The sequence below is a fragment of the Eleutherodactylus coqui genome, chromosome 11 (genome assembly GCF_035609145.1).
Source record: "Eleutherodactylus coqui strain aEleCoq1 chromosome 11, aEleCoq1.hap1, whole genome shotgun sequence".
NCBI lineage: Eukaryota > Metazoa > Chordata > Amphibia > Anura > Eleutherodactylidae > Eleutherodactylus > Eleutherodactylus coqui.
The window spans coordinates 37,653,379-37,677,156 of NC_089847.1; the positions used below are offsets into that span (position 1 = coordinate 37,653,379).

At 45.0% G+C, this 23,778-nt stretch overlaps 2 protein-coding genes across 2 annotated transcripts in view; both read left to right on the top strand.

Moving 5' to 3' along the window:
* The window catches only part of LOC136582683 (inactive hydroxysteroid dehydrogenase-like protein 1), a 259,205-nt gene that overhangs the window by 79,237 nt on the left and 156,190 nt on the right, over positions 1-23,778 (top strand). The gene's annotated exons all lie outside the window — the stretch shown is intronic.
* Positions 1-23,778, top strand: part of LOC136582123 (inactive hydroxysteroid dehydrogenase-like protein 1) — a 41,958-nt gene that overhangs the window by 8,361 nt on the left and 9,819 nt on the right. The window lies entirely within an intron of this gene.

The following is a 23,778-nucleotide window of genomic DNA, read 5'->3' on the forward strand; positions in this document are numbered from 1 at the left end:
GGCAGTGGTGTGAAGGGGGGGGGGGTGCGGGTGTATGCACATGTCAGTGGTGTGAGGTGGGGGGGGTGCGGGTGTATGCACATGTCAGTGGTGTGAGGGGGGGGGGTGTATGCACATGTCAGTGTTATGAGAGGGGGGTTGCGGGTGTATGCACATGTCATTGGTGTGAGAGGGGGGGTGCGGGTGTTTGCACATGTCAGTGGTGTGAATGCACATGTCAGTGGTGTGAGGGGGGGGTGCTGGTGTGTGCACATGTCAGCGGTGTGAATGCACATGTCAGCGGTGTGAGGGGGGGGTGCGGGTGTATGCACATGTCAGTGGTGTGAATGCACATGTCAGTGGTGTGGGGGTGCGGGTGTATGCACATGTCAGTGGTGTGAGGGGGGGGGGAGCTGGTGTATGCACATGTCAGTGGTGTGAGGGGGGGGGGGAGCTGGTGTATGCACATGTCAGTGGTGTGAGGAGGGGGTGCTGGTGTATGCACATGTCAGTGGTGTGAATGCACATGTCAGTGGTGTGGGAGGGGGGGGTGCGGGTGTATGCACATGTCAGTGGTGTGAATGCACATGTCAGTGGTGTGGGAAGGGGGGGGTGCGGGTGTATGCACATGTCAGTGGTGTGAATGCACGTCAGTGGTGTGAGGGGGGGGGGGGTACGGGTGTATGCACTTGTCAGTGGTGTGAATGCACATGTCAGTGGTGTGAGGGGGGGTGTGTGTGGGTGTATGCACATGTCAGTGGTGTGAGGGCGGGGGGTGCGGGTGTATGCACATGTCAGTGGTGTGAGGGGGGGGGTGAGGGTGTATGCACATGTCAGTGGTGTGAATGCACATGTCAGTGGTGTGAGGGGGGGGGGGTGCCGGTGTATGCACATGTCAGTGGTGCGAGGGGGGGGGGGTGCTGTCACATGGACTTCTTGCAGGGGTGCTGTCACATGGACTTCTTGCAGGGGTGCTGTCACATGGACTTCTTGCAGGGGTGCTGTCACATGGACTTCTTGCAGGGGTGCTGTCACATGGACTTCTTGCAGGGGTGCTGTCACATGGACTTCTTGCAGGGGTGCTGTCACATGGACTTCTTGCAGGGGTGCTGTCACATGGACTTCTTGCAGGGGTGCTGTCACATGGACTTCTTGCAGGGGTGCTGTCACATGGACTTCTTGCAGGGGTGCTGTCACATGGACTTCTTGCAGGGGTGCTGTCACATGGACTTCTTGCAAGGGTGCTGTCACATGGACTTCTTGCAAGGGTGCTGTCACATGGACTTCTTGCAAGGGTGCTGTCACATGGACTTCTTGCAAGGGTGCTGTCACATGGACTTCTTGCAAGGGTGCTGTCACATGGACTTGTCGCTGTTGGGTGCTGTCACATAGACTTGTCGCTGTTGCGTACTGTCACATAGACTTGTCGCTGTTGCGTACTGTCACATAGACTTGTCGCTGTTGCGTACTGTCACATAGACTTGTCGCTGTTGGGCGTACTGTCACATAGACTTGTCGCTGTTGGGCGTGCTGTCACATAGACTTGTCGCTGTTGGGCGTGCTGTCACATAGACTTGTCGCTGTTGGGCGTGCTGTCACATAGACTTGTCGCTGTTGGGCGTGCTGTCACATAGACTTGTCGCTGTTGGGCGTGCTGTCACATAGACTTGTCGCTGTTGGGCGTGCTGTCACATAGACTTGTCGCTGTTGGGCGTGCTGTCACATAGACGTGTCGCTGTTGGGGGTGCTGTCACATAGACGTGTCGCTGTTGGGGGTGCTGTCACATAGACGTGTCGCTGTTGGGGGTGCTGTCACATAGACTTCAATAGTAAAAGAAAAAAGCTGCTTTTGCGCTCGTCGGGATAAAAGATGAAAAGTGTAAATATAATTAAAGTTATTTACATAAATACGAGCGACGCGTTTCGGAGAGTACAATCGCCTTTTTCAAGCTCAAAAATAAACATACATACAAGTATTACAAAGCAGGTCTTTAAATAGTCTACTCACATGCTTCCATATGCTTTCAAAGCTGCAATCAAGGTTGCTCCCTAGGGAAAGGTAGGAGGTGTGGGAAACACCCCTCCCGTCCCACAATTACATCACTGGTAGTAACAATTAGAACTACATCACATGGAACGCTCTGAGCGTTCCATATATTCATTAATAAAACTTTATTTAAAAGCGACCGAAAACACGGTACGGTCAAGTTCAAATTTAAATGCATCTAGCCACACTTAATTATAGTGTATTAATATTGCTATAAACGAAATAGTATTTAAAAAACATTCTCATTGTGCATCAATATTCTCATTACTTATAGAATAAAATTTATAATGTGTGTGTGTATGTGTATATATATATATATATAAAAAATATATTCATATACCATCAATAACCATAATAAATTAATAATTTATGTAAAGACCCTACGGAAACAAGTTACAACAATACAATATGCAATAATAATTAATAAATAAATAAATAATTAATAATTTGATAAAAGAAAAATAAATAAATTTTTTCTAAATTTTTTTCTAAAAGTTCATTCAGTCCAAAGGGGGTTAGTGTATTGAGGCGGTGTATCCAAAACATTTCTTTTTTTCTCAATACAGTAATAGATTTTACTTCAATTCTTTCTAATGCTGTGACTCTCATTAAAGACGAGTCCCCATTGTGGACATCATAAAAATGTTTGGATAGGCTATGTACCCTTAGATTATTTTTTATGTTTTGTCTGTGGTTACTGATCCGTTTTTTTTAACTATTTATGGTTCTACCTATGTATTTGAGCGCACAAGGGCACTCTACTAAATAAATAATTTGTGTAGAACTACACGTAAGGTGTTGAGAAATGGGTATTTTTATTTTATTGTGATCTATATGAGTTTTATTGTGTGAGATGACTGAGCAACATTTGCATTTATTCCGCATACATTTGTAATTTCCCGATTTTTCTGAATCTATAGCTATTAATTTTTTCCTTTTCCTCTCAGGATCAGAGGGTGCTATTACATTTTGTATCGATGTATTTTTTCTGAATATTAACAAAGGGTTTTTTTCAAGTTGGTCCGTTAAAAAAGGGTCATTCAAAACTATTGGCCAGTGTTTTTTAAAAATATTCCTAATTGCCGCATGATCACTATTGTATCGGGTGATAAAAGCTGGGTTTTTAAAATGGTCCTATTTTGTGTTTTATTTATCCTTTCTACTCTATCCGTTTTTTTATTATCTAATTTATTGTATGCATCCTCTATTATTTGTACTGGGTAGTTTTTTTTCTTTAAAACGATTTTTTAAAACTAAAGCTTGCTCCTCATAATCAGAATCCAATGTACAATTTCGTCTAATCCGCTGTAGTTGTCCATAAGGTATATTCTGTTTCCATTTTTTAGCATGACAACTTCTAAAATCTAAGTACGAATTTTTATCAACTTTTTTAAAATTTGTTTTTGTAATAATTTTACTATTCCCATGCCTTAAAACTAAATCTAAAAATATTACATCATCATAACTAACAGTACTAGTAAATTTCAAATTAAAATTATTTTGATTAAGATTATTGATAAAATTATTTAGATTATCTAAAGACCCATCCCATATAATTAAAATGTCATCTATAAATCTTTTAAAAAATATAATATTAGGATTAGAGATGAGCGAGCACCAAAATGCTCGGGTGCTCGTTACTCGGGACGAAATTATCGCGATGCTCGAGGGTTCGTTTCGAGTAACGAACCCCATTGAAGTCAATGGGCGACCCGAGCATTTTTGTATATCGCCGATGCTCGCTAAGGTTTTCATGTGTGAAAATCTGGGCAATTCAAGAAAGTGATGGGAACGACACAGCAACGGATAGGGCAGGCGAGGGGCTACATGTTGGGCTGCATCTCAAGTTCACAGGTCCCACTATTAAGCCACAATAGCGGCAAGAGTGGGCCCCCCCCAACAACTTTTACTTCTGAAAAGCCCTCATTAGCAATGGATACCTTAGCTAAGCACCACACTACCTCCAACAAAGCACAATCACTGCCTGCATGACACTCCGCTGCCACTTCTCCTGGGTTACATGCTGCCCAACCCCCCCCTGCACGACCCAGTGTCCACAGCGCACACAAAAGTGTCCCTGCGCAGCCTTCAGCTGCCCTCATGCCACACCACCCTCATGTCTATTTATAAGTGCGTCTGCCATGACGAGGAACCGCAGGCACACACTGCAGAGGGTTGGCACGGCTAGGCAGCGACCCTCTTTAAAAGGGGCGAGGCGATAGCCCACAATGCTGTACAGAAGCAATGAGAAATATAATCCTGTGCCACCGCCATCAGGAGCTGCACACGTGGGCATAGCAATGGGGAACCTATGTGCCACACACTATTCATTCTGTCAAGGTGTCTGCATGCCCCAGTCAGACCGCGGTTTTTAATTCATAGACACAGGCAGGTACAACTGGGGTTCTTTAGAAGTGGAAACAGATGCATTTATAATTCCCTGTGGACCCACAGCATGGGTGGCTCCCTGGAACCCACCGGCGGTACATAAAAATATCCCATTGCATTGCCCAACACAGCTGAGGTAGTAATGTCGTGCTTAATGCAGGTGGGCTTCGGCCCACACTGCATGCCCCAGTCAGACTGGGGTTCTTTAGAAGTGGAAACAGATGCATTTATAATTCCCTGTGGACCCACAGCATGGGTGGGTGCCAGGAAGCCACCGGCGGTACATAAATATATCCCATTGCATTGCCCAACACAGCGGATGTAACGTCAGCTGTAATGCAGGTGGGCTAAAAATTCATTTGATTACACTGTAGGCGAGGGCCCACAAAAATTGCTGTATCAATAGTACTAATGTACATCCAAAAAATTGGCCATGGCCAACCAAGAGGGCAGGTGAAACCCATTAATCGCTTTGGTTAATGTGGCTTAAGTGGTAACTAGGCCTGGAGGCAGCCCAGTTTAACGAAAAATTGGTTCAAGTTAAAGTTCCAACGCTTTTAAGAGCATTGAAACGTATAAAAATTGTTTACAAAAATTATATGAGTGAGCCTTGTGGCCCTAAGAAAAATTGCCCGTTCGGCGTGATTACGTGAGGTTTCAGGAGGAGGAGGAGGAGGAGGAGGAGGAGGAATATTATACACAGATTGATGAAGCAGAAATGTCTCCGTTTTGGATGGTGAGAGAGAACGATGCTTCCATCCGCGGGTGCAGCCTACGTATTGCTTAGGTATCGCTGCTGTCCGCTGGTGGAGAAGAGAAGTCTGGGGAAATCCAGGCTTTGTTCATCTTGATGAGTGTAAGCCTGTCGGCACTGTCGGTTGACAGGTGGGTACGCTTATCCGTGATGATTCCCCCAGCCACACTAAACACACTCTCTGACAAGACGCTAGCCGCAGGACAAGCAAGCACCTCCAGGGCATACAGAGCGAGTTCAGGCCACGTGTCCAGCTTCGACACCCAGTAGTTGTAGGTGGCAGAGGCGTCACGGAGGACGGTCGTGCGATCGGCTACGTACTCCCTCACCATCCTTTTACAGTGCTCCCGCCGACTCAGCCTTGACTGGGGAGCGGTGACACAGTCTTGCTGGGGAGCCATAAAGCTGGCAAAGGCCTTGGAGAATGTCCCCCTGCCTGCGCTGTACATGCTGCCTGATCTCTGCGCCTCCCCTGCTACCTGGCCCTCGGAACTGCGCCTTCTGCCACTAGCGCTGTCGGATGGGAAGTTTACCATCAGTTTGTCCACCAGCGCCCTGTGGTATAGCATCATTCTCGAACCCCTTTCCTCTTCGGGAATGAGAGTGCAAAGGCTCTCCTTATACCGTGGATCGAGCAGTGTGTACACCCAGTAATCCGTAGTGGCCAGAATGCGTGTAACGCGAGGGTCACGAGAAAGGCATCCTAACATGAAGTCAGCCATGTGTGCCAGGGTACCTGTACGCAACACATGGCTGTCTTCACTAGGAAGATCACTTTCAGGATCCTCCTCCTCCTCCTCTTCATCCTCCTCAGGCCATACACGCTGAAAGGATGACAGGCAAGCAGCATGGGTACCGTCAGCAGTGGGCCAAGCTGTCTCTTCCCCCTCCTCCTCATCCTCCTCATGCTCCTCCTCCTGAACGTGCTGAGATATAGACAGGAGGGTGCTCTGACTATCCAGCGACATACTGTCTTCCCCCGGCTCTGTTTCCGAGCGCAAAGCGTCTGCCTTTATGCTTTGCAGGGAACTTCTCAAGATGCATAGCAGAGGAATGGTAACGCTAATGATTGCAGCATCGCCGCTCACCACCTGGGTAGACTCCTCAAATTTTCCAAGGACCTGGCAGATGGCTGCCAACCAGGCCCACTCTTCTGTAAATAATTGAGGAGGCTGACTCCCACTGCGCCGCGCAAGTTGGAGTTGGTATTCCACTATAGCTCTATGCTGCTCATAGAGTCTGGCCAACATGTGGAGCGTAGAGTTCCACTGTGTGGGCACGTCGCACAGCAGTCGGTGCACTAGCAGATTAAACCGATGTTGCAGGGTCCGCAGGGTGGCAGCGTGCGTGTGTGATTTGCGGAAATGTGCGCAGATCCGGCGCACCTTTCCGAGCAGGTATGACAAGTGGGGGTAGCTTTTCAGAAAGCGCTGAACCAGCAAATTAAACACATGGGCCAGGCATGGCACGTGCGTGAGGCTGCCGAGCTGCAGAGCCGCCACCAGGTTACGGCCGTTGTCACACACGACCATGCCCGGTTGGAGGCTCAGCGGCGCAAGCCAGCGGTCGGTCTGCTCTGTCAGACCCTGCAGCAGTTCGTGGGCCGTGTGCCTCTTCTCTCCTAAGCTGAGTAGTTTCAGCACGGCCTGCTGACGCTTGCCCACCGCTGTGCTGCCACGCCGCGTGACACCGACTGCTGGCGACGTGCTGCTGACACATCTTGATTGCGAGACAGAGGTTGCGTTGGAGGAGGAGGAGGAGGAGGAGGAAGGTGCTTTAGTGGAGGAAGCATACACCGCCGAAGATACCACCACCGAGCTGTGGTCCGCAATTCTGGGGGTGGGTAGGACGTGAGCGGTCCCAGGCTCTGACTCTGTCCCAGCCTCCACTAAATTCACCCAATGTGCCGTCAGGGAGATATAGTGGCCCTGCCCGCCTGTGCTTGTCCACGTGTCCGTTGTTAAGGGGACCTTGGCAGTAACCGCGTTGGTGAGGGCGCGTACAATGTTGCGGGAGACGTGGTCGTGCAGGGCTGGGACGGCACAACGGGAAAAGTAGTGGCGACTGGGAACCGAGTAGCGCGGGGCAGCCGCCGCCATCATGCTTTTGAAAACCTCCGTTTCCACAAGCCTATACGGCAGCATCTCTAGGCTGATCAATTTTGCAATGTGCACGTTTAACGCTTGAGCGTGCGGGTGTGTGGCATCGTACTTGCGCTTGCGCTCAAACTGTGGCACTAGCGACGTCTGGACGCTGCGCTGAGAGACATTGCTGGATGGGGCCGAGGATAGCGGAGGTGAGGGTGTGGGTGCAGGCCAGGAGACGGTAGTGCCTGTGTCCTCAGAGGGGGGGTTGGATCTCAGTGGCAGGTTGGGGCACAGGGGGAGAGGCAGTGGTGCAAACCGGAGGCGGTGAACGGGCATCGTCCCACCTTGTGGGGTGCTTGGCCATCATATGCCTGCGCATGCTGTTGGTGGTGCCTCCCCAGCTGATCTTGGCGTGACAAAGGTTGCACACCACTGTTCGTCGGTCGTCAGGCGTCTCTGTGAAAAACTGCCACACCATAGAGCACCTTGACCTGTGCAGGGTGGCATGGCGCGAGGGGGCGCTTTGGGAAACAGTTGGTGGATTATTCGGTCTGGCCCTGCCTCTACCCCTGGCCACCGCACTGGCTCGGCCTGTGCCACACCCTCACTTGCCCCTCCGCGTCCTCGGCCGCGTCCACATCCTCTAGGCCTACCCCTACCCCTCAGCCTGCTGTATTACCAGTGATTTGATTTCCCAGGCAGGAAAGAAATTGGCGCAAGGCTGCACTCAACCGTAGCTGGTTGCGTCTGATTTTTTTACGTTCTCCACGCAGCACACACGTACCCAGAGCCCTTAGGACTGACAGAGGCAGGGCAAATATACTTTTTTCCCTTTTGTTAAAAAAGAAAAGGCCCACTGCGTCTATTCAATGACTAATAACTGTGTTGTGGCCCTGCCTACACAATTCTGTGCCTGTAGTATCAATGCAGGGTGCAATGCTCTGCACCGCCGATTTTGAGAAAAAAAAAAAGCAACACAGCTAACAGCAGCCTGCACAGTACTCCACACAGTTAAATTTGGCCCTAGAAAGGACCGTTGAGGATCTTGAAGGCTACACTCACTCCTAACACTCTCCCTGCCTATGCACCACTTCTGTCCCTAATACCGGGTGCAATGCTCTGCACTGCCGATTTTGAGAAGAAAAAAAAATTTCTCCACTGCTAACAGCAGCCTGCACACACGTAGATGTGGCCCTAAGAAGGACCGTTGGGGTTCTTGAAGCCTACACTCACTACAAACACTCTCCCTACAGCAGCTCCAGCACGATACCACTGTCCCTCAGCTAACTCACAAGGCATGTGTGGCGAGCCGCGGGAGGGGCCGACTTTTATACTCGGGTGACATCTGATCGCCCCAGCCACTCACAGCAGGGGGGTGGTATAGGGCTTGAACGTCACAGGGGGAAGTTGTAATGCCTTCCTTGTCTTTCAATTGGCCAGAAAAGCGCGCTAACGTCTGAGAGAGGAAACTGAAAGTAACCGGAACACCGCGTGGTACTCGTTACGAGTAACGAGCATCCCGAACACCCTAATATTCGCACGAATATCAAGCTCGGACGAGTACGTTCGCTCATCTCTAGTCACTATCTAAAAAATTTTTTATAGCCAAAAGACCCAATTCGTGTGGAATATTTGAATATAGTGACTCAACGTCAAGAGTACAAAAAATATAGCTTTCTTTCCACGTAAAGTTACTGATCAGCTCTAACAGATGGCTCGTATCCCGCAAATAAGCAGGGAGCGATAAAACATATTTTTGCAGAAGTCTGTCTGCATATTCTGCAAGTCGACTAGTGATCGAGTTCACACCAGGCTATAATGAGTCTGCCCGGTGGATCGATCTGGCTCTTATGGACTTTAGGTAAATGATACATGAATGGTGTATCCGGCTCTATAGATGTTATGTATTTACCTTCATTTTTAGTAAGTCTATTCTCTGTAATACCTTCCTCGATTAAAATTTTTTAATTATTTTTTATCGTATTTGTGGGACCTGTTTTTAAAATTTTATAAGTACTGGTGTCATTTAAAATGTTTAGATTTATATTATCATAGCGTATATAGTCCATTAGGACTATTCCCCCCCCCCCCCCGCCCCCCTTTATCTGCTTGTTTAATCACTAAGTCTGGATTGCTCTGAAATTTCTTTAAAACCGATTTTTCTTTGTATGTTAAATTATCATTAAATGGTTTAAAATTATCAGTTTCACATAATTTAGTAAAATCACTAAGCATGTTATGATAAAAGGACTCTAAAAATGGGCCTTTTATCTCTATCGGGTAAAATTTGCTTTTAGGTTTAAGATCAGTAGTAGAGATGAGCGAACACGTTCGGCTCCGCCCCTTTTTCGCCCGAACACCGAACTTTGCGAACACTTCAGTGTTCGGGCGAAAAAGTTCGGGGGCCGCCGTGGCAGCGCGGGGGGGTGCGGCGGGGAGTGGGGGGGAGAGGGAGAGAGAGAGGGCTACTGCCGCCCGCGCCGCCGCGCATCTCCCCGCCCCCCGGCGGCACCCGGACACTTACGCGCGAACACTGCAGTGTTCGGCAAAGCCGGTGTCCGGGTGCGGATGTGTCCGTAACGGACACGTTCGCTCATCCCTAATCAGTAGCGATTGGGTCATAAAGATTAAAATCTATCGTAACTTCACTAGTGTTTTGTTTTTTTCATTAATAAAAATATTTATTTAATGTAATTTTACGCAAAAATTGATTCAAATCAACGAATAAATCAAATAAATTCGATTTAGTTGCTGGGCAAAAAGATAAACCTTTACTCAATAAATTAATTTCATCTTTTAAAAGGATATGACTAGATAAATTAAAGATGCCTAATGAGGCTGCTACTTCATTACTGATTTCTGTGTGCGGATCGAGACCGTTTTTTTGTTTTTTATTATTATATCTTTTCCCTCCCCTTTTACCTCTCCTTCTAGTGCGTTTTTTGGCGTTTTTAGTATGGACGGTTGGAAAAAATGAACTATTTTTGAACGAGTTACTGGTGGCGTCGTGAGATTTATCAATTTTTTTCTTTTTTATTGGAACTAATTCGGGGTTTAATGGAGGTGGAACATTTATTTTTGGACGTGCCCCTAAAAAAGGGGTGCCTTGGGAACTGCTATCGAGGTTTACCTCCGCTGTCAGTGTTTTAGGGGACGAAGGGGTTAATTTAATTATCGGGGTTTGAGAGGGATTATTTGCTAATCTAATATTATTAGTACTATTTACAGGGATCTTTTTAGCACTCGGGAGTGCTGAAGTTAATATCAATTTTACAGGGTCTGTAGTCCGCGTCACGAGATCAAACGGCTCTACTGCAGTAGTACTCGGTTTGACACACGTAAAATCCGGTGGAGAGGAACAAGGAGAAAGATTCAAAATAGTTTTTTCAAACTTCTCCAAGGGTGACGGACTAGGGATAGATTTTTTTAACAAGATCATTTTGTTTATGGATGGCACTAGAATTAGATGATGAATCTATCATTTGAACTTTATTTCCTCGATTGGTATTAATATTAATATTCTGATACTTCTTGCTATTTTTAGATGTATCAACATCATAATTAGTAGATCTAGAAAAAACCCGAGATTCACCCGTCCAGTATGTTACAGATTTAGCACTTCTATTTTTATTCTTATTTTTACTCTTAAAATTATAACTATTTTTCCTTTTTGTCATTTTATTTATACTTGCTGCCGTAGGGTCTTCATTAACAAGAATATTTTTTATTTTTTTATTATTACAGTCATTGGGATAGTATAATTCATTTTTAAAATCTACATAATCTCTATTTAATTTAATAAGTTTAGAATGCAACAATGGAATTTCAATAAAATTTGTATAGAAAAATAATTTAGACATTAACACTTCATTATAAAAACTACTAGACAATAAATTATGTAACGAAAACGATACTAATTTTTTACGTTTTTCAATAAGCTTATTAATCATTAGGTTAGTAAAGGTATTCAGCATAATAAGCCATTCACTGCTGAATTCTTTATCCTCCGAAAAGCAGGTTTCAACGGTATACGTAACCCACGAGGGGATAAAAGATTTGTCTGATATAACCATAAAAAGCATAAATCTAATGAACGTCTCCATACATCATTAAGCATATTTTTAAGTGTTTTCAACGAGATGGCATCTTGGTTTAAAACCACATCCTTGTCTGCCGGCCATAAATCAAGAAAAAAGTCCTCTGGGGAAAACAATTTTCAATTTGTTCAACTCAGGGCATTTTGACTTTATAGATCTTTCTATTCTTGTCGGCAATGACAATAATTCTTTCCTGATAGTTTCCATTTTCACACTTGTCAGCATCTCCTTAGAAAATATCCCGGTATGACACAATTGCCATCCGTATAAAACAAAGAGTAGGTCAGAGACGCGCCAGGTGATTAAAACAGTATAATGCAATAAGCCAATATTCACTCACCTGGTGCCTGACGGGGAAATCAGCCTGTTACACCCCGTCGGCACCGATGTCCAGGAAGACTTTGCACAGGTTCTTTTATTCCCACATCCGCAGCATGACGGAGAGCAGCAAAAGAGTACACAGCAAACAAACACCTGTCCGGTGCTTGATAGACGGTATTATTGATGGTATATTAATATATATATATATATATATATATATATATATATATATATATACACACACACACACACACATTATAAATTTTATTCTATAAGTAATGAGAATATTGATGCACAATGAGAATGTTTTTTAAATACTATTTCATTTATAGCAATATTAATACACTATAATTAAGTGTGGCTAGATGCATTTAAATGGGTTGTCCGGCCATAAACATTAGGTCTCATTACTTCTGTTTGCCCAATACAATGCACTTTGTAATATACATTGTGCATTGTAAATTAGGCAAACAGAAGTTATTCACTTACCTTTTGGGGTGCCCCCCCCTGTGTTGCTCCTCGGTTGCCATGGGTTCCGACAAGTCTCTTGTCCTTTTCTTGTCGGGACGACGGGGACAAGCTTCTCCAGCACAGCTCTGCGCATGTGCAGAAGAACTTCAGCCACTGGGAAGCTCAGTTCTGCCTGCAGGGGAGGCGTGGCTGCTGGCTCTTCATCTCCAAGGTAAGAATGAGTGGAGGGGCGGGCTCTCGCGGGGGGGTGGAGAGGGAGAGATGGATGGATGTGTGCAAGGGGGGGGGGGTGCAGTGATGTGTGTGTGTGTTCGTGGTGTCTGGAGAGCCGGCTGTCAGAAGTCCCGGGGGAAGGGGGGGGTGGAGAGGGAGAGATGGATGGATGGATGGATGTGTGCAAGGGGGGGGGGGTGCAGTGATGTGTGTGTGTGTGTGTGTGTGTGTGTGTGTGTGTGTGTGTGTGTGTGTGTGTGTGTGGACCCGGCTGACAGAAGTCGGGGGGGGGGGGGGTCATTGTGAGAGGGGTCGCTGTGGGAGGGGCACTATGAGGGCATGTGTGTGTGTGGGGAAATGTTTTGTTTTACTTTACTTTAGCAGGGTGGGGGGGGCAGTAGGTAGCTTTGCAGTGGGGGGCTGCAGGAGAGTTCTCTCTCGGCTCTCCCTAGCCCCTCTCCATTCACTATACACTGTGCTGCTGTTTACACTCATGGTAGGATTTTATCGTGAACCATGACAGTCTCCCCTGGCCACAACCCCTCTGATTATAGTATGCAGCAGGGGGCGGGGCCTGGGCGGGGAGAGACTGCAGATCAGTTCAATAGAGGTGGGCGTGTTGTGGGCGGGGCTAGGGCGTGAGCTGAGGGAAATCCTGCCTTTTCATGTCTCTTACTACCATCGAGAGCGCGCACACAGAAGAGGGAGAGCGCCGAGCATTGTGGGAAGGCAGCACAGAGGCGCCATCTTTGAAAGCTGCAGTGAAGATCAGAATCTAAGGTAAGTAACTGACATTGCAGCTGATCTGCCGGCCGGTTTGAGCCCCAGTATGCTGTCTGTTACTATCCTTACTGAAAAGAAAGCAGCAGCATTATAAAAATTTTTACCCTGTGTGGCCGGACAACCCCTTTAAATTTGAACTTGACCGTACCGTGTTTTCGGTCGCTTTTAAATAAAGTTTTATTAATGAATATATGGAACGCTCAGAGCGTTCCATGTGATGTAGTTCTAATTGACACTACCAGTGACGTAATTGTGGGACGGGAGGGGTGTTTCCCACACCTCCTACCTCTCCCTTTGGAGCAGCCTTGATTGCAGCTTTGAAAGCATATGGAAGCATGTGAGTAGACTATTTAAAGACCTGCTTTGTAATACTTGTATGTATGTTTATTTTTGAGCTTGAAAAAGGCGATTGTATTCGTCGAAACGCGTCGCTCGTATTTATGTAAATAAATTTAATTATATTTACACTTTTCATCTTTTATCTCGATGAGCGCAAAAGCAGCTTTTTTCTTTTACTATTGCCGTCTATCAAGCACCGGACAGGTGTTTGTTTGCTGTGTACTCTTTTGCTGCTCTCCGTCATGCTGCGGATGTGGGAATAAAAGAACCTGTGCAAAGTCTTCCTGGACATCGGTGCCGACGGGGTGTAACAGGCTGATTTCCCCGTCAGGCACCAGGTGAGTGAATATTGGCTCATTGCATTATACTGTTTTAATCACCTGGCGCGTCTCTGACCTACTCTTTGTTTTATACGGATGGCAATTATGTCACACCGGGATATTTTCTAAGGAGATGCTGACAAGTGTGAAAATGGAAACTATCAGGAAAGAATTATTGTCATTGCCGACAAGAATAGAAAGATCTATAAAGTCAAAATGCCCTGAGTTGAACAAATTGAAAATTGTTTTCCCAGAGGACTTTTTTCTTGATTTATGGCCGGCAGACAAGGATGTGGTTTTAAACCAAGATGCCATCTCGTTGAAAACACTTAAAAATACGCTTAATGATGTATGGAGACATTCATTAGATTTAAGCTTTTTATGGTTATATCAGACAAATCTTTTATCCCCTCGTGGGTTACGCATACCGTTGAAACCTGCTTTTTCGGAGGATAAAGAATTCAGCAGTGAATGGCTTATTATGCTGAATACCTTTTCTAACCTAATGATTAATAAGCTTATTGAAAAACGTAAAAAATTAGTATCGTTTTCGTTACATAATTTATTGTCTAGTAGTTTTTATAATGAAGTGTTAATGTCTAAATTATTTTTCTATACAAATTTTATTGAAATTCCATTGTTGCATTCTAAACTTATTAAATTAAATAGAGATAATGTAGATTTTAAAAATGAATTGTACTATCCCAATGACTGTAATAATAAAAAAATAAAAAATATTCTTGTTAATGAAGACCCTACGGCAGCTAGTATAAATAAAATGACAAAAAGGAAAAATAGTTATAATTTTAAGAGTAAAAATAAGAATAAAAATAGAAGTGCTAAATCTGTAACATACTGGACGGGTGAATCTCGGGTTTTTTCTAGATCTACTAATTATGATGTTGATACATCTAAAAATAGCAAGAAGTATCAGAATATTAGGATTAATACCAATCGAGGAAATAAAGTTCAAATGATAGATTCATCATCTAATTCTAGTGCCATCCATAAACAAAATGACCTCGTTAAAAAATCTATCCCTAGTCCGTCACCCTTGGAGAAGTTTGAAAAAACTATTTTGAATCTTTCTCCTTGTTCCTCTCCACCGGATTTTACGTGTGTCAAACCGAGTACTACTGCAGTAGAGCCGTTTGATCTCGTGACGCGGACTACAGACCCTGTAAAATTGATATTAACTTCAGCACTCCCGAGTGCTAAAAAGATCCCTGTAAATAGTACTAATAATATTAGATTAGCAAATAATCCCTCTCAAACCCCGATAATTAAATTAACCCCTTCGTCCCCTAAAACACTGACAGCGGAGGTAAACCTCGATAGCAGTTCCCAAGGCACCCCTTTTTTAGGGGCACGTCCAAAAATAAATGTTCCACCTCCATTAAACCCCGAATTAGTTCCAATAAAAAAGAAAAAAATTGATAAATCTCACGACGCCACCAGTAACTCGTTCAAAAATAGTTCATTTTTTCCAACCGTCCATACTAAAAACGCACTAGAAGGAGAGGTAAAAGGGGAGGGAAAAGATATAATAATAAAAAACAAAAAAACGGTCTCGATCCGCACACAGAAATCAGTAATGAAGTAGCAGCCTCATTAGGCATCTTTAATTTATCTAGTCATATCCTTTTAAAAGATGAAATTAATTTATTGAGTAAAGGTTTATCTTTTTGCCCAGCAACTAAATCTAATTTATTTGATTTATTCGTTGATTTGAATCAATTTTTGCGTAAAATTACATTAAATAAATGTTTTTATTAATGAAAAAAACAACACTAGTGAAGTTACGATAGATTTTAAGCTTTATGACCCAATCGCTACTGATCTTAAACCTAAAAGCAAATTTTACCCGATAGAGATAAAAGGCCCATTTTTAGAGTCCTTTTATCATAACATGCTTAGTGATTTTACTAAATTATGTGAAACTGATAATTTTAAACCATTTAATGATAATTTAACATACAAAGAAAAATCGGTTTTAAAGAAATTTCGGCTCAATCCAGACTTAGTGATTAAACGAGCAGATAAAGGGGGGCGGGGGGGGGGGAATAGTCCTAATGGACTATATACGTTATGATAATATAAATCTAAAAATTTTAAATGACACCAGTACTTATAAAATTTTAAAAACAGATCCCACAAATACGATAAAAAATAATTAAAAAATTTTAATCAAGGAAGGTATTACAGAGAATAGACTTACTAAAAATGAAGGTAAATACATAACATCTATAGAGCCGGATACACCATTCATGTATCATTTACCTAAAGTCCATAAGAGCCAGATCGATCCACCGGGCAGACCCATTATAGCCTGGTGTGAACTCGATCACTAGTCGACTTGCAGAATATGCAGACAGACTTCTGCAAAAATATGTTTTATCGCTCCCTGCTTATTTGCGGGATACGAGCCATCTGTTAGAGCTGATCAGTAACTTGACGTGGAAAGAAAGCTATATTTTTTGTACTCTTGACGTTGAGTCACTATATTCACATATTCCACACGAATTGGGTCTTTTGGCTATAAAAAATTTTTTAGATAGTGACCCCCTCATGCCACCCAATCAAAAAACGTTTTTATTATAAGCGGTTGAATTTTTATATTAAAAAATAATTATTTTTTATATAAAAAAACATTTTATTTGCAAACGCTTGGAACAGCGATGGGCTCTAAAGTCGCGCTGGCCATAGCAAATCTTTATATGGGTAATTTCGAACCAATGCGTTTTTTAGATCCTAATATATTTTTTAAATGATTTATAGATGACATTTTAATTATATGGGATGGGTCTTTAGATAATCTAAATAATTTTATCAATAATCTTAATCAAAATAATTTTAATTTGAAATTTACTAGTACTGTTAGTTATGATGATGTAATATTTTTAGATTTAGTTTTAAGGCATGAGAATAGTAAAATTATTACAAAAACAAATTTTAAAAAAGTTGATAAAAATTCGTACTTAGATTTTAGAAGTTGTCATGCCAAAAAAAGGAAACAGAATATACCTTATGGACAACTACAGCGGATTAGACGAAATTGTACATTGGATTCTGATTATGAGGAGCAAGCTTTAGTTTTTAAAAAATCGTTTTAAAGAAAAAAAACTACCCAGTACAAATAATATAGGATGCATACAATAAATTAGATAATAAAAAAACGGATAGAGTAGAAAGGATAAATAAAACACAAAATAGGACCATTTTTAAAAACCCAGCTTTTATCACCCGATACAATAGTGATCATGCGGCAATTAGGAATATTTTTAAAAAACACTGGCCAATAGTTTTGAATGACCCTTTTTTAACGGACCAACTTGAAAAAAACCCTTTGTTAATATTCAGAAAAAATACATCGATACAAAATGTAATAGCACCCTCTGATCCTGAGAGGAAAAGGAAAAAATTAATAGCTATAGATTCTGAAAAATCGGGAAATTACAAATGTATGCGTAATAAATGTAAATGTTGCTCAGTCATCTCACATAATAAAACTCATATAGATCACAATAAAATAAAAATACCCATTTCTCAACACCTTACGTGTAGTTCTACACAAATTATTTATTTAGTAGAGTGCCCTTGTGAGCTCAAATACATAGGTAGAACCATAAATAGTTAAAAAAAACGGATCAGTAACCACAGACAAAACATAAAAAATAATCTAAGGGTACATAGCCTATCCAAACATTTTTATGATGTCCACAATGGGGACTCATCTTTAGGGCTTAGTCAGACGGGCGTTTTTTGCCGCGATTTGCGCATGCGTCCGGCGATTTTTTTAAAACCATTGCTTCGCAATGGTATCGGACACATGAGCGCTTTTTATGCGCTCGTCCGAAAAATTATAGAACAAAAAATCGCAGATCGCACCTATCTGCGATCTGCGATTTCTGTTCGCTTCTGTATATGCGCTCAACAGGGCCGGCGGCAGCAGCGCCGACCCCATTGAGAACATATAGAAGACAAATCATTCTTCTCTGCCACAGCTGTAACAGCTGTGGCAGAGAAGAACGATGTTTGCCCATTGAATTCAATGGAGCGGCAATACAGCCGCTCCATTGAAAGCAATGGGCTGCCGGCGTGCGCGGGGTGAATTTTCGGGAAGGGGTTAAATATATAAACCCTTCCCTACAATTCATGCTAAAATGTGTTAAAATAAAAAAAAATTGTATACTCACCTTTCCGCTGCAGCCGGAGTCCAGCCACGGCCGCTGTCAGTTCTCCTGAACTGCTTCTCGGCACTATTCAGCCGACGGGGCTTTAAAATCCCCGCCTGCTGAATGATCCGCCTCTGATTGGTCACAGCCTGACCAATCAGAGGCCGGTTTCACTCACACACCCATTCATGAATTCATGAATGGGTGAGTGACTGCTGCCTCTCAGCGCTGAGCCAATCGGGGGCAGGTCTGACTCACATCCATTCATGAATTCATGAATGGGTGTGAGTGAGGCATGCCTCTGATTGGCTCAGCGCTGAGCCAATCAGGGGGCAGGTCTGACTCACACCCCCTTCACACCCACTGCAGGACGGCCGCTCGGAGCTGCCGGCAGAAGATGAGAATGCAATTTTTTTTTTATTTTAACACATTTTAGGATGAATTGCAGGTAAGGGCTTATATATTTAATCAATAAACAATTCATCCCGGGCTCGCCCGCAGCGCATTGCTTTCAATGGAGACGGCTGTATTGCCGTCTCCATTGAATGCAATGCGCTGGACAGCTCCGGCCCGTTTCTAATGAAACGCGGCTAGGAGCAGATTTTCGGGCGATTTGCGGGCGACATGCGCGCACCGGTCACGCGATTTGCGGATGCGCATTCGTCATGCGATCCGCAAATCGCGGCAAAAAACGCCCGTCTGACTAAGCCCTAAATGAGAGTCACAGCATTAGAAAGAATTGAAGTAAAATCTATTACTGTATTGAGAAAAAAAGAAATGTTTTGGATACACCGCCTCAATACACTAACCCCCTTTGGACTGAATGAACTTTTAGAAAAAATTTAGAAAAAATTTAGCACATTTATTTTTCTTTTATCAAATTATTAATTTTATTTATTATTAATTAATTATTATTGCATATTGTATTGTTGTAACTTGTTTCCGTAGGGTCTTTACATAAATTATGAATTTATTATGGTTATTGATGGTATATTAATATATTTTTTATATATATATATATATATATATATATATATATATATATATATATATATATATATATACACATTATAAATTTTATTCTATTAATGAGAATATTGATGCACAATGAGAATGTTTTTTAAATACTTTCGTTTATAGCAATATTAATACACTATAATTGTGTGGCTAGATGCATTTAACCCCTTGAGTGGCACGCCCGGAAATTTTCCAGGACGAGCTCCACTGCTCATAGTGACATAGCCCGGAAGATTTCCGGGCTATGTATCACTATGGGAGCTGCAGAGCACAATGCCACAAGCTGTGACAGTGTGCTCTGCCTGCACAGTCCCACAGAGAACAAAGCAAGGGCTTTGAAAAACCAGCAGAAGATATTGCCGATATGTCGGCAACCTCCTGCTTTGATTACAGGTTGCCAGAGAGACCATCGGCTTGTCAGAAGCAAGCTGATGGTCTCTGTAGCAGGGAGAGCTTGGTGCTTGGCTGTCAGAGGACAGATAGGTACCAGCTCTTACAGCAGGGATCAGAGAGAACCTCCAATCTCTGCTGTGTTAACCCTTTACATGCTGCAGTCTATGTGACTGCAGCATGTAAAGGGCTGTCACTGCAGCATGTAAAGGGCTGTCACCATCGGACCCCTGGAATGTGATCAGGGGTCCTGATGGGTCCCTGTGGAAGTCCCCTAAAGGGACAAAAAAAAAATTTTTTTTAAAAAAGGTAAATAAATTATAAAAAAAATAATAAAAACACTTTTCCCTTTACTTTGTAAAAAAATGAAAAATACAATCACACATGTGGTATCCATGCGTCGTAATGACCCAGAGAAGGAAGTTAATGCATTATTTAACCCCTTAATGACATGGCCCCTTTTTTTCTTTTTTCCCCATTTCTTTTTTTCCTCCTCCCTGTTTAAAAAAATCACAACTTGTCCCGCAAAAAACAAGCCCTTATATGGCCATGTCAATGGAAAAATGAAAAAGTTATGGCTCTTGAGACGCAACTGCAAAATTAGTTGAAATTCAATGATTAGACCATTTTAAAAAACCTGCCCTGGTGGGCACGACAGGGTGGTAGGAAACCCGCCACTCAAGGGGTTAAATTTGAATTTGACCGTACCGTGTTTTCGGTCGCTTTTAAATAAAGTTTTATTAATGAATATATGGAACGCTCAGAGCGTTCCATGTGATGTAGTTCTAATTGATACTACCAGTGATGTAATTGAGGGACGGGAGGGGTGTTTCCCACACCTCCTACCTTTCCCTATGGAGCAACCTTGATTGCAGCTTTGAAAGCATATGGAAGCATGTGAGTAGACTATTTAAAGACCTGCTTTGTAATACTTGTATGTATGTTTATTTTTGAGCTTGAAAAAGGCGATTGTACTCGCCGAAACGCGTCACTCGTATTTATGTAAATAAATTTAATTATATTTACACTTTTCATCTTTTATCTCGATGAGCGCAAAAGCAGCTTTTTTCTTTTACTATTGCTGTCTATCAAGCACTGGACAGGTGTTTGTTTGCTGTGTACTCTTTTGCTGCTCTCCGTCATGCTGCGGATGTGGGAATAAAAGAATCTATGCAAAGTCTTCCTGGACATCGGTGCCGACGGGGTTTATCAGGCTGATTTCCCCATCAGGCACCAGGTGAGTGAATATTCGCTCATTGCATTTTACGGTTTTAATCACCTGTCGCGTCTCTGACCTACTCTTTGTCACATAGACTTGTCGCTGTTGGGGGTGCTGTCACATAGACGTGTCGCTGTTGGGGGTGCTGTCCCATAGACTTGTCGCTGTTGGGGGTGCTGTCCCATAGACTTGTCGCTGTTGGGGGTGCTGTCCCATAGACTTGTCGCTGTTGGGGGTGCTGTCCCATAGACTTGTCGCTGTAGGGGGTGTAGTCCCATAGACTTGTCGCTGGTGAGGGTGCTGTCCCATAGACTTGTCGCTGGTGAGGGTGCTGTCCCATAGACTTGTCGCTGGTGAGGGTGCTGTCCCATAGACTTGTCGCTGGTGGGGGTGCTGTCCCATAGACTTGTCGCTGGTGGGGGTGCTGTCCCACAGACTTGTCGCTGGCGGGGGTGCTGTCCCACAGACGACTGGTCGCTGGCGGGGGTGCTGTCCCACAGACGACTGGTCGCTGGCGGGGGTGCTGTCCCACAGACGACTGGTCGCTGGCGGGGGTGCTGTCCCACAGACGACTGGTCGCTGGCGGGGGTGCTGTCCCACAGACGACTGGTCGCTGGCGGGGGTGCTGTCCCACAGACGACTGGTCGCTGGCGGGGGTGCTGTCCCACAGACGACTGGTCGCTGGCGGGGGTGCTGTCCCACAGACGACTGGTCGCTGGCGGGGGTGCTGTCCCACAGACGACTGGTCGCTGGCGGGGGTGCTGTCCCACAGACGACTGGTCGCTGGCGGGGGTGCTGTCCCACAGACGACTGGTCGCTGGCGGGGGTGCTGTCCCACAGACGACTGGTCGCTGGCGGGGGTGCTGTCCCACAGACGACTGGTCGCTGGCGGGGGTGCTGTCCCACAGACGACTGGTCGCTGGCGGGGGTGCTGTCCCACAGACGACTGGTCGCTGGCGGGGGTGCTGTCCCACAGACGACTGGTCGCTGGCGGGGGTGCTGTCCCACAGACGACTGGTCGCTGGCGGGGGTGCTGTCCCACAGACGACTGGTCGCTGGCGGGGGGTGCTGTCACATAGCATTCTTGCGGGGTGGGGGAGCTGTCACATAGACTTGCCGCTGTGGAGTTTGTGGTGGGGGCACTGTGAGAGGGCATTGTGGGGGGTGACACTGTGGAGGAGGTAACTGTGGTGGGGGGTGACACTGTGGAGGGGCATGTGTGTGGTGGGGTTACTGTGGGGGGCACTGTGGGGGGAGCACTGTTGGGGAACACTGAGAGGGGTCATTGTGGGAGGAGCATTATTGGGGGGACACTGTGGTAGGGGCACTGTGGGGGTCACTCGAGGGGGACACTGTGGTAGGGGCACTGTGGGGGGTACACTGTGTGCGCACTGTGGGGGGTGACACTGGTGGGGGCAACACTGTGAAGGGGCATGTGTGGGGTGGGGGCATTGAGGGGGTTACTGTGGGGTGAGCACTGTTGAGGGGGCACTGTGGGGGTGCATTGAGAGGGGTCATTGTGGGAGGAGTTATTATTGGGGGGACACTGTGGAGTGGTCACCGGAGGAGGACACACTGGTAGGGGCACTGTGGGGGGGTCATTGTGGGGGGTACACTGTGTATGGGCACTGTGTGTGGGCACTTTGGGGGGGCACTGTGGAGGGAGGGAGCTGGGGGGGGCAGTGGGGAGGGGGCACTGTGCGGGGGGGGGGCATGTGTGTGTAGGGCATGTTTGGTGCTACTGCTAGAGATAACGATCTCCTGCTACTGCTGTGACAGCTGTAGCAGGAGATTCCTTCATGTCCCCTCATTACTGGACACTGGGACACTGTTCTCACAGTGTCCAGTGATAAAGGGACATGCCGGGGAGATGAAGGAATCTCCTGCTACAGCAGTCCCAGTGTCCAGTAATGAGGGGACATGCCGGGGAGATGAAGGAATCTCCTGCTACAGCTGTCACAGCAGTAGCAGGAGATCGCACTGCTCTCCCTGCTCTCTCATTGCTTTGAATGTGGCCACTGCGATTTTCGAGTACTTCCGTACTCGGGCGAAAAAATTCGGGGGTCGCCGTGGCGGCGCGGGGGGTTGCAGCGGGGAGTGGGGGGGAGAGGGAGAGAGAGAGGGCTCCCCCCTGTTCCCCGCTGCTACCCCCCACGCCGCCACGCCTCTCCCCGTCCCCCGGCGCACCCGAGTACTTTTCACCCGAGTAGTGAAGTACTCGAAAATGGCGGTATTCGGGCGAAAAAGGGGCGTGGCCGAGCACGTTCGCTCATCTCTAGAAACTATCACTGACTGCCACTAGTTTCCTGAGGAAGCAGCTATTCAAAAACCTGCAGGTGATTGTAAAAGACCTGCAGCAAGATTAGGTGGCAGCAGGCACTGACAGTTCCATTTACACAGTAATACACATACTAAATGCTGAAGGTTTTCATGATGAAACTCCACAATGAAACTCTGCAAGAATAGTCTACACTAATATACTCAAATCTATATAAATAAGCCATATAAGTTTTGAGATTCTGTTTTGTGAAGCAATGAAACAAAACTAACTTTTCGGGCCTGTGGATCAGCGGTATGTCTGGAGGAGTAAGAATAAAGCAAATGCTGAAAAGGACACCCTACCTACAGTGAAGCAGTGCTATAGCTCTGTGATGCTCTGGGGCTGCTTTGCTTCCTTTGGTACTGGAAATGTGCAGCATGCGAAGGCCAAGATGGATTCAATCAAGTATCAGGAATTCCTAGGAGAAAACATTGTAACTTTTGTGAGGAAGCTGAAGCTTATACGTCATTGGGCCTTCCAACTGGACAATGTTCCCAAGCATACAGTACCACAAAGTCCACCAAGGCTTATTTTCAAAAGAAGTCTTGGAAGATTCTGAAGTGGCAGTCACAGTGAACTGCCCATCAGGAATTGGATAAGATTCTTTAGGAACGCTGTCAGAAGCTGGTGTCTGGCTATGCACCACATTTGGCGCAGGTCATAATAGCAAAAAGTGCTCTACCTATTTCTAAAGATGCTTGACATGAAGGGGTTGAATAATTCTGAAACTACAGTAGCCATTCAAAGTGAAATTTTGTGGTGAATTTGGAGAAAGCACTTGTTATATTAGTTGTGTTGAGCTATTTTAAATTGTTCTGGTTTGATGGGTTTTAATGGAACAAGCTGAAAGTTTGTAAA